At 46.3% G+C, this 13,016-nt stretch overlaps 1 protein-coding gene across 2 annotated transcripts in view; it reads right to left on the bottom strand.

Moving 5' to 3' along the window:
• Positions 1–4,231, bottom strand: part of SLC37A3 (solute carrier family 37 member 3) — a 59,746-nt gene extending 55,515 nt beyond the window's left edge. For both annotated transcript variants that reach the window (XM_030826002.1, XM_030826001.1), the window contains exon 1: positions 4,099–4,231. The gene's annotated coding sequence lies outside the window, so the exon portion shown is untranslated. The remainder of the gene's footprint in view (positions 1–4,098) is intronic.
• Between the last annotated feature and the right edge of the window lie 8,785 nt (positions 4,232–13,016).

Here is a 13,016-nt window from a genome sequence, read left to right on the forward strand (position 1 = left end):
GATAGTCACTGATCACCTGCAACATTTTGGTGGCCTGTATGGGAAACTCTCCTTATGGAGAAGCCTCTCCCCTCCGTTTATCTTTCCCAACTTGGAACCCTCAGTGGACAGCATCTAAGCAGGAAGATAACTGAAGGTCCTGGCTGGAGCTATACTCCAGTGACACTGAAAGGTGTCCGTGTAACCTTCACCAGCCCAGATAGTCGCTAATCACCTGCGACATCCCTTGGTATTCACCATCTCAGCAAAGGTACTGCCATTCCTTACAGTCAACCAAGGTAACTATGAGGTAGCCTTTACTTCTTTTCCCTTAACTTCTACATCCAACCCGTTACTAAATCCAGTCCTTTTCACCTCCAAAATATATCCCAAATCCCAACCTCCAGATGGATAAGCTCACTCCCCAGCCTCTTGGTTCTGGTCCTCTTCACCGCCACCCTCTTCTCTCCATCCTCACTGCCACCGCCCTAAGATAAACCACCAGCAGCATCTCCCACCTGCCTACCTCAACAGCTTCTGCTTAAAACCCTTTACTGCCTTCCCAAGACTGAGATAAAAACACAGATTCTTTGCCACAGCCTTCAAAGCCTGTCTAACCTCTGCAGGTAAATAGGACACTTAGGGCTGGGGAGGGACAGGGCTGACAGATGGGTTTGTACAGATGGAGGAGGAGCCTGCCTGAGCCAATATCTAAACTGCAAAGGTTGGGTTTTGTTTTATTTCATTACTTTTCAACTGGTATTATATGCCTAAGGTAGAAAACTCAAAAGATATGGCTGGGTGCAGTGGCTCACGCCTGTAATCTCAGCACTTTGGGAGGCCGAGGCGGGTGGATCACAAGGTCAGGAGTTCAAGACCAGCCTGGCCAAGATGGTGAAACCCTGTCTCTACTAAAAATATAAAAATTAGCCAGGCGTGGTGGCAGGTGCCAATAATCCCAGCTACTTGGGAGGCTGAGGCAGAGAATTGCTTGAATCTGGGAGGCAGAGGCTGCAGTGAGCTGAGATGGTGCCACTGCACTCCAGCCTGGGGTGACAGAGTGAGACTCTGTCTCAAATTTAAAAAAAAAAAAAAAAAAAAGAGCTATAAAAAAATAAAAATAGGCTGGGTGCGGTGGCTCACGCCTGTAATCCCAGCACTTTGGGAGGCTGAGGCAGGTGGATCATTTGAGGTCAGGAGTTCTAGACCACCCTGGCGAATATGGTGAAACCCTGTCTCTACTAAAAACACAAAAATTGGCCAGGTGTGGTGGTGGGTGCCTGTAATCCCAGCTACTCGGGGGCTGAAACAGGAGAATTGCTTGAACCCAGGAGGCAGAGGTTGCAGTGAACCGAGATCTCCCTACTGCTCTCCAACCTGGGCAACAGAGCAAGACTCCATCTCAAATAATAAATAAATAAATAAATAAAAGAACTAGCACACCTAAATTCAGAGGTATATACCAAGGAGGGGGAAAAAAACATCTTACTGGTAAGAGCGGTTCTCTTACACACTCAAAGGAGAGGGGCATTAGATGGGCAATTACTCACCTCCCAGACTTCAGTTTTTATGTCTGCACAGTAAAAAGATTATGTGTATTCAAAGTGTAAAGAAGAATGTGGGAAATTATTAAATGGATAGTTGAGTTCGCCATTTTTACAGTATTGTGTATGTTGCAGTTTAGCATCTCAATGCTCCCACTCATACAACTATCTTTTTTTTTTTTTTTTTTTTTTTTTCAGAGATAGGGTCTTACTCTGTTACCCAGGCTGGAGTGCAGTGGCGTGATCATAGTTCACTGCAGCCTGAATCTCCTACCTAGGTTTAAGCAATCCTCCTGCCTCAGCCTCCAAAGTTGCTGGGACTACAGGTGGGCACCATCACACCTGGCTAATTTTCTTAGTTTTTGTAGAGACAGGGTCTTGCTATATTAACCAGTCTGGTCTTGAATTCCTGGCCTTAAGAGATAGATCCTCCTGCCTCAGCCTCCCAAAGCCCTAGGATTATGGGCCTGAGCCACTGTACCCAGCCACAAGTATCTTTTTTATCCCACATTATCTCATATGAACCCATTTACTTGTACCTCATAAATCCTTTTTATTCATAATTCATCTGTCTTTCTGTAATTTTTCTCTCTTCTTAAATTATCTCATTACCACAGGCATAAAATACTTGGCATTTATCTGTAAATATCTCTCATTTTATTCCAGGGTTTCCAAAACCACATTCTTCCTCCCTGTTTTTGGACATGTTCCAAAGACAACTAGTTTTCAAGATAAAAATCTTTCCCTCTTCTACACAAAGGATTTATAATCAAGTTAATGGTCACTGCAGTGACATGACATTAACACTGATGAACAGAGCACAAATCAGAACCTTAAACAATGAACAAGGCAATTGATCCTGACAGCTAGAAAGCAGCAAGACACTGTTGACTTAACTTTTATAAAAGTGTTGTTTCCGGGTCACCTTCTTAGGCAGAGACTGGAAATCAAAGACTAATAGAAGAATGGTGTCATTCAAGAGACAAGCCAGGTATGGAATCTAAGACCCTCCACTTAAATAGCTTCTCTGAATCTCAATTTCTTTTTTTTTTTTTTTTTTTTTTTTTTGACAGAGTCTGAGGCCGGGCACAGTGGCTCACGCCTGTAATTCCAGCGCTTTGGGAGGCCGAGGCAGGCGGACCACGAGGTCAGGAGATCCAGACCATCATGGCCAATATGGTGAAACCCCATCTCTACTAAAAATACAAAAATTAGCCCGGTGCCGTGGTGGCGGGCGCCTGTAGTCCCAGCTACTTGGGAGGCTGAGGCAGGAGAATCACTTGAACCCGGGAGGCGGAGGTTGCAGTGAGCCGAGATGGTGCCACTGCACTCCAGCCTGGGCGACAAGAGCAAAAACTCAGTATCAAAAAAAAAAGACAAGAGTCTAGCTCTGTCGTCCAGGCTGGAGTGCAGTGGTGTGATCTCAGCTCACTGCTACCTCTGCCTCCCAGGTTCAAGCAATTCTCCTGCCTCAGCCTCCTGAGTAGGTGGGATTACAGGCATGCACCACCACGCCCAGCTAATTTTTGTATTTTTAGTAGAGACGGGGTTTCACCATGTTGGCCAGGCTGGTCTTGAACTCGTGACCTCAAGGGATCCACAGGCCTCGGCCTCCCAAAGTGCTGGGATTACAGGCATGAGACACCGCGCCCGACCCGAAGCTCAATTTCCTCATGTATTAATTAAACGAGATAATTTATATGGAGTTCTTAGTATACAGCCTAGTATCCAAGAAACATCAAACAAACTGAAAAGAAATCATTTAAGCACCAAAGCACTGAAGACATTCCCTTCAACAACTATTATATATATTTATGTATGTATAAATTTGTGTAAAGGTAGAAATAAACCGGTGGGCAAAAAGATAACAACTGAATGATTTTGATCACCCCAGGAACCACTCCTCCCTATAAACTTTTCATTAAGAGTTACCACGAGATAGCCTACCATCTTACATTTCAAGAAAACACTAAAAACTCCCGGGACACATTCCCATTATCTCCTGTCAAAACTGAGAATAAACAGAACACACTCTGCGAAGAATAAGGAGGGAATGACGAATAATTTGACTAAATTCCTTGATTGAGTTCATGCTAGTTACCAGAAAACAAAACCAGTCACTCCACTGAGACCACGCTTCTTCTCCGACCTCTGTACATCCTTTCCAAAGAGCTTCCTTCCCCACCTACTTGAAAAGCATCCCCTCTCCCCTGGTCCGAACGACAAGCCCTTTTCTGATCAGGTCAGAATCTCCCAGACCCACGGCTGGAGGACAGGCGGGCGAGGAGCACAAAAGCCGCCGCCGCCGCATGGATCGAGGCCGGGCCGCAGGGTCCCCCGGGGGTCCTTCTCCTCCCCATCCTCCCCATCGCAGCCTCCCCGTGACCGTCGGGACCCCAGGCCCGGGCCCAGGGAGGAGAAGGAGGGAGCGAGCGGCCAACCCTGCCTGGGCGCCCCACCCAAGGGGGGCCGCCACCTACATCTCCCCACCGCCCTCCCGACCCGGGAAGCCCCTGGGATTGGACCCGCCCCCGCCCCAGCAGGTCTTCGGCCCCACGCATCACGGCTCACGCACCCGAAATCCGCAGTAGTCGCCGCTCTCCAGCCCCGGCTCCGCTCGCCGGGTCAGCTGGCTCCTCTGCCCGCCTCCCCCGCCGCCAGCTCACCTCTGGCGCTGCGGCTAGGGTTTCCGGACGCCCACGTGACCCTCCCGTCGCGGGGCACGCTGGGAGTTGTAGTCCCGAGGCGCGGCCTCACCTGCCGGCGCGGAGGAGGGCGAGGAGGGCGGAGGCGGGGATCCCAGAGAACTCTGCTGCTACGGACCTGGCCAGTAATGTTAGCTGCAAAAGACGAGAGGTAGAGAGAAGAAATGACATGGGGAGAACTGGTGCATACTTTTTTTTTTTTTTTTTTTTCAAAAAAGCGGTATTTGGTCTTTGTTTTTATAAAAAGTAACATGCTGCTAAGTGTGCTACTGACCGCCCTAAATTTTAGGTGTCTAATTAAATGCAGGCCGGGCACAGTGGGCTCACGCCTGTAATCCAACACTTTAGGGGGTCGAGAAGGGAGGATCACTTGAAACCAGTAGTTCAAGACCAGCCTTAGCAACGTAGCCAGACCCCATCTCTACAAAAAATTTTAAAATTAGCCAGGAGTAGTGGCATGTGCCTGTGGTCTCTGCTACTGGGGCGACCGAGGTGCGAGGATCGCTTGAGCCCAAAAGTTTGAGGCTGGCAGCTGTGATCGCTCCACTGCACCAGCCTGGGCAACAGAACGAGACCCTGCCTTCAAAAAAAAAAAAAAAAATCCGACACAAGTGGCTCACACCTGTAATCCTAACACTTTGGGAGGCCGAAGTAGAAGCATCATTTGAGAACAAGAGTTTGAGACCAACCTGGGCAAGATAGTGAGAACCCCCCCCCCACCTCCACCACCACCACCGCCGCCGTTTCTTAAATAAAGGGAAAAAATACAGACACTTGTTCGAATTTTAAGGAAAAAAAAAATTTTCTTAACCCAGAAAATCTCCACGACAACCATTACATACCTGTTCTCAAGATAAACAATCACTAGTCTTCAAATAACAGAACTTGACAACACCTTTTGTCAAACATAGTTCCTCCTTACTTAATAGCAGTAATTGGGGAGACCACTCATGTTGGCTTTATCCAGAAGCAAAACAAACTTCGCATAACTTTTTGTTGTTGTTGTTTGTTTTTCAAACTTCGCATATCTTTTTGTTTGTTTGTTTGTTTTTTGTTTTTGAGACGGAGTCTTGCTCTGTCACCCAGGCTGGAGTGCCGTGTGGCGTGATCTCAGCTCACTGCAAGCTCCGCCTCCCGGGTTCAAGGGATTCTCCTGCCTCAGCCTCCCGAATAGCTGGGACTACAGGCACCCGCCACCGCGCCCGGCTAATTTTTTTTGTATTTTTAGTAGAGACAGGATTTCACCGTGTTAGCCAGGATGGTCTCGATCTCCTGACCTCGTCATCTGCCCGCCTCGGCCTCCCAAAGTTCTGGGATTACAGGTGTGAGCCACCGCGCCTGGCCAAACTTCGCATATCTTTATAGCAGGAGGTAGTTTTACAAATTGGAGCAAGGCGCCCATGCCCAATAAGTTAGTCTCTTACCCTCCTGTAGGAACTGGGAGATACAGGCACTAACTCCACGTCTGCATTTCAAAAAGATGACCCCCAAGTCCTTGAGGATACATTTCTGAGTTGTGATACTGGCAAGAGGCTCATTTCACCGTTATAAAGATTTGTATACATTTGAAAAGGACAGAGAAAGAAATTTTGAAGGAAAAGAGAGAAGGCTGAGAAGTCTCTTTATTTTCAGCAGAGGAATTAAGCCTGTTATTTTTCATTTTTATTTGCCCTTATACAGTGGCAGTTTTGTTTCTAGCCCTTATACAGTGGTAGTTTGTCTCTAGGCATCCAAGGAAAAATATGACGTCAGGGTGAGCAAAAATAAATGAGCCAAATATGTTACTTTTATTTTTAAAAATGTATTGTGAATCGTTTATTTTTCAGCCTAAAAAAGGAAGCAAATTCTGACACACACTACAACATAGATGAACCTTAAAAAACATTATGCTAAGTGAAATAAGACAGACATAAAAGGACCAGTACAGTACAATTCCACTTACATGAGGTAGCCAGAATAGTCAAATTCATAGAGTCAGAAAGTAGCATGGTGGTTGCCCATGGCTGGAGGGAAGGGGAAATGAGAAATTGTTGTTTAATGGCTATGGAGTTTCCCTTTGGGATGACAAAAAAGTCCTGGAGATGGATGGTGATGTTGGTTGCACAACAATGTATTTAATGCCATTGAATTGTACACTTAAAAATGGTTAAAATGGTAAATATATATACATAGAGTGAAATACATACTTTTTTGTGTTATATTTACATATGGGTGTATACATATATATATGTGTGTATATACTATCAAGTATATAACCTGTGTCACCACCACTCAGGGCTAGAATGCCTTCTTAGCCACATGGTGGTGTGTACCTGTAATCCCAGCTACTAGGGAGGTTGAGGCAGGAGGATCACTTCAGCCCCACCTTTGGAGGCTGCAGTGAGCTATGATCGTACCACTGCGCTCCAGCCTGGGTGGCAGAGGGAGACCCAATCTCTTAAAAAAGAAAAAAAAAGTGTATATATACACACATTTATACATATGAATGCCTTCTTTCCTGTAGCCCAAGCTATGCTCTTTGTATTTATAGTGACCTTGGTGGAGAGGGTGGGGTGGTAGATAGAGGCAAGATCTCTCTCCCCTTGACTTCCAAAACCATCAGGATATTTAAATATTTGTAACATTTGTTTTCTACCTGTAGATGTTCTCCAAGTGCTCAGTGGGTCTGAGTCAGGTGACTTTTTTTTTTTAAACAGTAACCACCCCGGGTGCAGTGGCTCACCCCTATAATCCCAGCACTTTGGAAGGCTGAGGCAGGTGGATCACCTGAGGTCAGGAGTTCCAGACCAGCCTGGCCAACATAGTGAAACCCCATCTCTACTAAAAACACAAAAATTAGCTGGACGTGGTGGCGGGTGCCTGTAATCCCAACTACTTGGGAGGCTGAGGCAGGAGAATCGCTTGAACCCGGGATGGGGAGGTTGCAGTGAGCCAAGATCGTACCATTGCACTCCAGCCTGAGTGACAAAAGCTAAACCTTATCTCAAAAAAAAAAAAAAAAAGTAACCATTACCAGAAGAAAGACAACATTTGGACACTTAACTTCGTGACATTGACACCTAACAGGTTTTATTTCTGATCACACATTTGGGGCGAATCTTTACCTACACTGGATTTCCACATTGTGCTGGTGGTTCTCACTCTGCAGCAATATTTGGCAGAGTCTTTTGTTTTCTTGCTATACCTGCCAGTGTTGAGTTTATCTCACCCAGAAGAGAGTATCCTGAAAATGGATATGTAACTGGAATTTTGGGTAAGACAAATATTTTCAAGTTTATCTGAAGACATCGTAGAAGTAATGTCCTTGGACAGTGAATAAATCGCCCTGTATTTCAATGCTTCTCAAACGTCGCGGACCCCAGCTTACAGTAAAAAAGACACTTCAGGCTGGGCACGGTGGCCCACGCCTGTTATCCCAGCACCTTGGGAGGCTGACGTCGGAGGATTGCTTGATCCCAGGAGTTCGAGACCAGTCTGGGTAACAAAGTGAGGCCCTGGCTCTACAGAAAAATGAAATAAATAGCTGGGCATGATGGTGCACACCTGTAGTCCCAGATATACAGGAGGCTGAGGCAGGAAGATTGCTTGAGCCCAGGAGGTTGAGGCTGCAGTGAGCCATGATGGTGCCACTGCACTTCAGCCTGGGAGACAGAGCAAGACCCTGTCTCAAAAAAAACATTTTTTTTTACATCACCCTGTACAATATGCACGTGTACAACTGACCCAAACCATTTGCAAAACAGTAGTCAGTGTTACTACACAAGATACATTCTGAAGTTGTTTCCTAATCCCTTCTTGTGAAAATGCTGGTTGCAACCCGCAAAGATTGATTTCGTGACTCATTTATAGGTCTCAGCCCACAGTTTGGAAACAGGACACCGATGTAAATATTTTATCAAAACAGGGTGTCTCTATTTCAGTTTTGCTTATTGTGTCTACAATGCCATTTAACTGCCTACATATCACATCCTATGTAGTGGAGAAAATCTGGTCCCTGTGATAGATATTGAGAGGCAGTTACTGTTCTAGACTCTGGGGGAAAAAATAGTAAGGAAAATTCACCTCAGCTTTATGCTTCTACTGCCAGCATCTGGGACTGATAAACTTGAGGTTTTCTGGATGTTAACCTTTGCTCTATGGTAGAATTTTTGAGGGAGTGAGGGAGACATTTTTTTTTCAGCTTTTTCTTCTCATATACCTTCAAAGTTCTTTTAGTTTTGTTTTTGCTTCCTTCTCTTTGCATCATCTCCTTTCTCTGACTCCTCACAAAAAGATATTCAGATCTACAAAACAAAGACTTAAATTATTTACAATCTGGCCAGGCACGATGGTTTCATGCCTTGTAATCCCAGCACTTTGGGAAGCCAAGGCAGGAGGATCACTTGAGCCCAGGAGTTTCTTTTCTTTTTTTCTTTTTTTTTTGAGACGGAGTCTCACTCTGTCACCCAGGCTGGAGTGCAGTGGCGCGACCTTGGCTCACTGCAACCTCCACCTCCCAGGCTCAAGCGATTCTCCTGCCAGAGTAGCTGGGATTATAGGCTCACCACCACACCTGGCTAATTTTTGTATTTTTAGTAGAAATGGGGTTTTGCCATGTTGGACAGGCTGGTCTTGAACTCCTGACCTCAGGTGATCTGCCCGCCTCAGCCTCCCAAAGTGCTGGGATCACAGGCACAAGCCACCACGCCTGGCCAAACCCAGGAGTTTCAAACCATCATGGGCAACATAGGGAGATCCCATCTCTAAAAAAAATAAATAATTAGCAGGGCATGGTGGTGTATGACTGTAGTCCCAGCTACTTGGGAGGATGAAGTGGGATGTTGTGGCTGCAGTGAGCCATGATCACGCCTCTGCACTCCAGCCTGGGCCACAGAGCAAGACCCTGTCTCTAAAAAATATGTATATATAATAAAATAAATTACTTAAGATCTATATCCTCCTTTAGTTGCTGTTATCTCAACTAACAACCCTCAGGCCAGCTGTAGTCCCAGATATTCAGGAGGCTGAGGCAGGAGGATTGCTTGAGCCCGGGAGGTTGAGGCTGTAGTGAGCCATGATGGTGCCACTGCACTTCAGCCTGGGTGAGAGTGAGACCTTGTCTCCAAAAAAAAAAAAAAAAAAAAATTTTTTTTTACATCACCCGGTACAATATGCATATGTACAACTGACCCAAACATTTTGCAAAACAGTCACTGTTACTACATGAGATACATTCTGAAATTGTTTCCTAACAAGGGACACCAGGACAAATTGAGAGCAAAGGACGCAAGAGCCCACAAGAGAAGGTAAAGTAGAAGAAAGGAGCAGGGGCAGCATCCTATGGGCCGCCGCTGGTTTAATTCACTGGCTGTTCCTTCCTGTGAGGGCTTTCCGCTAGGCGGGAGAAGGCTGGTGAGAAAGCCGGCTCTGCGCCCTGCCCTGTGCTGGCCACTCTCACCTGGCGCTTTGTACCCTGAGGCAGCTCCGGACTCAGGGTAGGTGGGAGGGGATTGCACTTTCCTTTCACTTTCTCAGGACGCCAAACCCGACACCTGGGGCCAGAACTACACTTCCCACCAAGCAGCGAGGCAGGAGGAAGAAGGGGGCACTGGGGGCTGAAAAGCAAAACCAGAAGAAAGAGAAAACATTACCTGCTGACCAGCAGAGGTGAGAGAGAGAGACAGGTAAGCGACAGGTGAACCAGGAAGGCGAAGGCTGCGGGATGCCGGCGGGAGGCCATCATTGGGGTGAACGCTGCCTGTGCCTCCCAGCAAGGCTTGTAGGCTAAATGGAAGGGGGCTTTCGAGGAAACCCTGAGGACTCCGGAGGGTGGGGGGAGACGTGGAAGTAAAGTCTCAGCTCAAGTTACAGTGATAAGACCAAGACACCGGAAGTGGAATGGCTGTCTTTAGTTGAAAAGTCAGACAGGAAAAAAGTGGTTTCATTGTGTCTGTTGTTTGCTGGGTCATCTACCCATATGTGATTTCAGAGAGGTCCAAGAGAGGTATGGGGTCCTTCTTCATCGCCTGAAAGCCCTGCGTTTTTGCATGCGGATTGGACATTTGAGTGCATTTTACCTTGTGTGATGAGACAGACTGCCCTTGTCTATGACTTTAGAGAAAACCAGAGTAAAACGGAGAGGTGAAGAAGGATGTCACAAGGCAGGAGCAATTTGCAGCACATCAAATGTAATCATTAAGTGGGATCAGGTTTCAGTTACTTTTAGAGCAATTGGATGAGGAGTCCAAACACACTCTCATGAAGAACAGTTAAAGAGGATGGGGATATTCTCCTTGGGGGGATATTCTTGCTGCTTCAAATATCTGATGGGCTGTCATGTGGAACAGGAATGTGATGTGTCTTGGCAGAGTAAGGATAGCATTGAGCTAGACAGATGGAAACCTCACGGAGGGAGATGTCAATCCACAGAAGTGAGAGCTGCCCAGTGCAAAATGGAAATTTTTCAGGAGGTAGTCAGTTCCTTGTGATCAGAGATATTTAAGCACAGGTGGACATTTAAGCCAGGGATGCTGATGGTGGGAGTAAAGTTTCAGGTAGGTGACTTGGTCGATTGGTGTTTTCCAAACCTGGCTCATCATCAGAATCACCTGGGGAAGAGACAGAGCAAGAGGGGAGGGGAGGGGAGGGAAGAGAGACAGAGGTTTTTGGTTTTGTGTTTTTGTTTGTTTGTTTGTTTTTTGAAATAGAGTTTCGCTCTTGTTGCCCAGGCTGGCCTGCAATGGTGCGATCTCGGCTCACTGCAACCTCTGCCCTCTGGGTTCAAGCCATTCTCCTTCCTTAGCCTCCCAAGTAGCTGGGATTACAGGTGTATGCCACCACGCCTGGCTAATTTTTTGTATTTTTAGTAGAGATGGGGTTTTACCATGTTGGCCAGGCTGATCTTGAACTCCTGACCTCAAGTGATCCGCCTGCCTCAGCCTCCCAAATTGCTTGGATTACAGGTGTGAGCCACTGCACCTGGCCTATTTCTTATTATTTTAATAGAGATGGGCGGGTGGGGGCGTGGGCGGAAGGCAGGGGGTCTCATTATATTGCCCAGACTACTTTCAACCTCCTGGCGTCAAGTGATCCTTCTGCCTCGGCCTGCCAAAGTGCTACGATTACAGGCATGAGTGACTGCAGCCTGGTGCACTAAACATATTTTAAAGTTAAAAACACAAAACACAAAACCTGGCCCAGTGCAGTTTTGAGATCGTACCACTGCACTCTAGCCTGTCTCAAAAAACAAAAAAAAAAAAAAGAGGATACTAAGAAATAAGTTTTAAAAGAACAAGGTAAAATATGTTTAGCAAGTCTGGGATGACCTCCAAAAATATATTTTTTCAATGATATTCCCAGATAATTCTGATAATCAGTTAGTTTGTGAAACACTGTCATTAGAAACCTTTATTTTCCAGCCGGGCACGGTAGCTCATGCCTGTAGTCCCAACACTTTGGGAGGCCAAGGCGGGCAGATCACCTGAGGTCAGGAGTTCCTAACCAGCCTGGCCAACATGGCGAAACCCTGTATCGACTAAACATACAAAAATTAGCCAGGCATGGTGGCAGGCGCCTGTAATCCCAGCTACTTGGGAGGCTGAGGCAAGAGAATCGCTTGAACCCGAGAGGCAGAGGTTGTAGTGAACCGAGACCACACCATTGCACTCCAGCCTGGGCAAGAAGAGTGAAACTCTGTCTCAAAAAAAAAAAAAACAAAAAAAAAAAAAAAAAAAAAAGAAGGAAATCTATACTTTTCAATGATACTCCCAGATAATTCTGATAATCACTTAGTTTGTGAAATACTGTCATTAGAAACCTTAATTTTCTGGCGGTGTGTGGCGGCTCAGGCCTGTAATCCCAGCACTTTGGGAGACTGAGGCAGGTAAATCACTTGAGGTCAGGCATTCGAGACCAGCCTGACCAATATGGTGAAACCCCATCTCTACTAAAAATACAAAAATTACCTGGGTGTGGTAGTGCAGGTCTGTAGTCCCAGCTACTCAGGAGGTTGAGGTGGGAGAATTGTTTGAACTGGAAGGCAGAGGTTGCAGTGAGCTGAGATCATGCTATTGCATTCTAGCCTGGAGGACAGAGCGAGACTCTGTCTTGAAAAAAAAAAAGAAAAAAAAACATTTGGTAAAATATGCCATAACCAGCCTTTGGTAAAATATGCCATAACATTATAGCTGTGGTTTTAATTTTGAATATTCTCAAAATCCTAATTTCCTGGTCAAAAAAATTAGGCTCCAAACAGAACAAAAAGGTCATGTCACTCTTCCCCAAGCTGACTTACCAATCACCTCTTATCAGTCCTCATTGCTGGCTACCTGGATGGTCAGTAGTTTTTTGTTTTTTGTTTTTTTTTTTTTTTTTTTTGAGGTGGAGTTTCGCTCTTGTTGCCCAGGCTGGAGTGCAAAGGCATGATTTCGGGTCACTGCAACTTCCACCTCCCGGGTTCAAGTGATTCTCCTGCCTCAGCCTCTGGAATAGCTGAGATTATAGGCATGCGCCACCACACCCAGCTAATTTTGTATTTTTAGTAGACATGGGGTTTCTCCATGTTGGTCAGGCTGGTCTCAAACTCCCAACCTCAGGTGATCCGACCACCTTGGCCTCCCGAAGCGCTGGGATTACAGGCATGAGCCACCGTGCCCAGCCTGGATGGTCAGTCTTATAGCAGTTGGGAGTCTTTCTCCCCAGGTGAAATTGACACTGGTGGGACCTCCAATGGCAGGTGAGTCACTGCTGTGGGCATTTCTTCTGCCATCCTCCTGCTCTCCAGGCACTCTGATGGAGCATGTGGCACCTC

This window comes from Nomascus leucogenys, chromosome 13, assembly GCF_006542625.1.
Source record: "Nomascus leucogenys isolate Asia chromosome 13, Asia_NLE_v1, whole genome shotgun sequence".
NCBI classification, from domain to species: Eukaryota; Metazoa; Chordata; class Mammalia; order Primates; family Hylobatidae; genus Nomascus; species Nomascus leucogenys.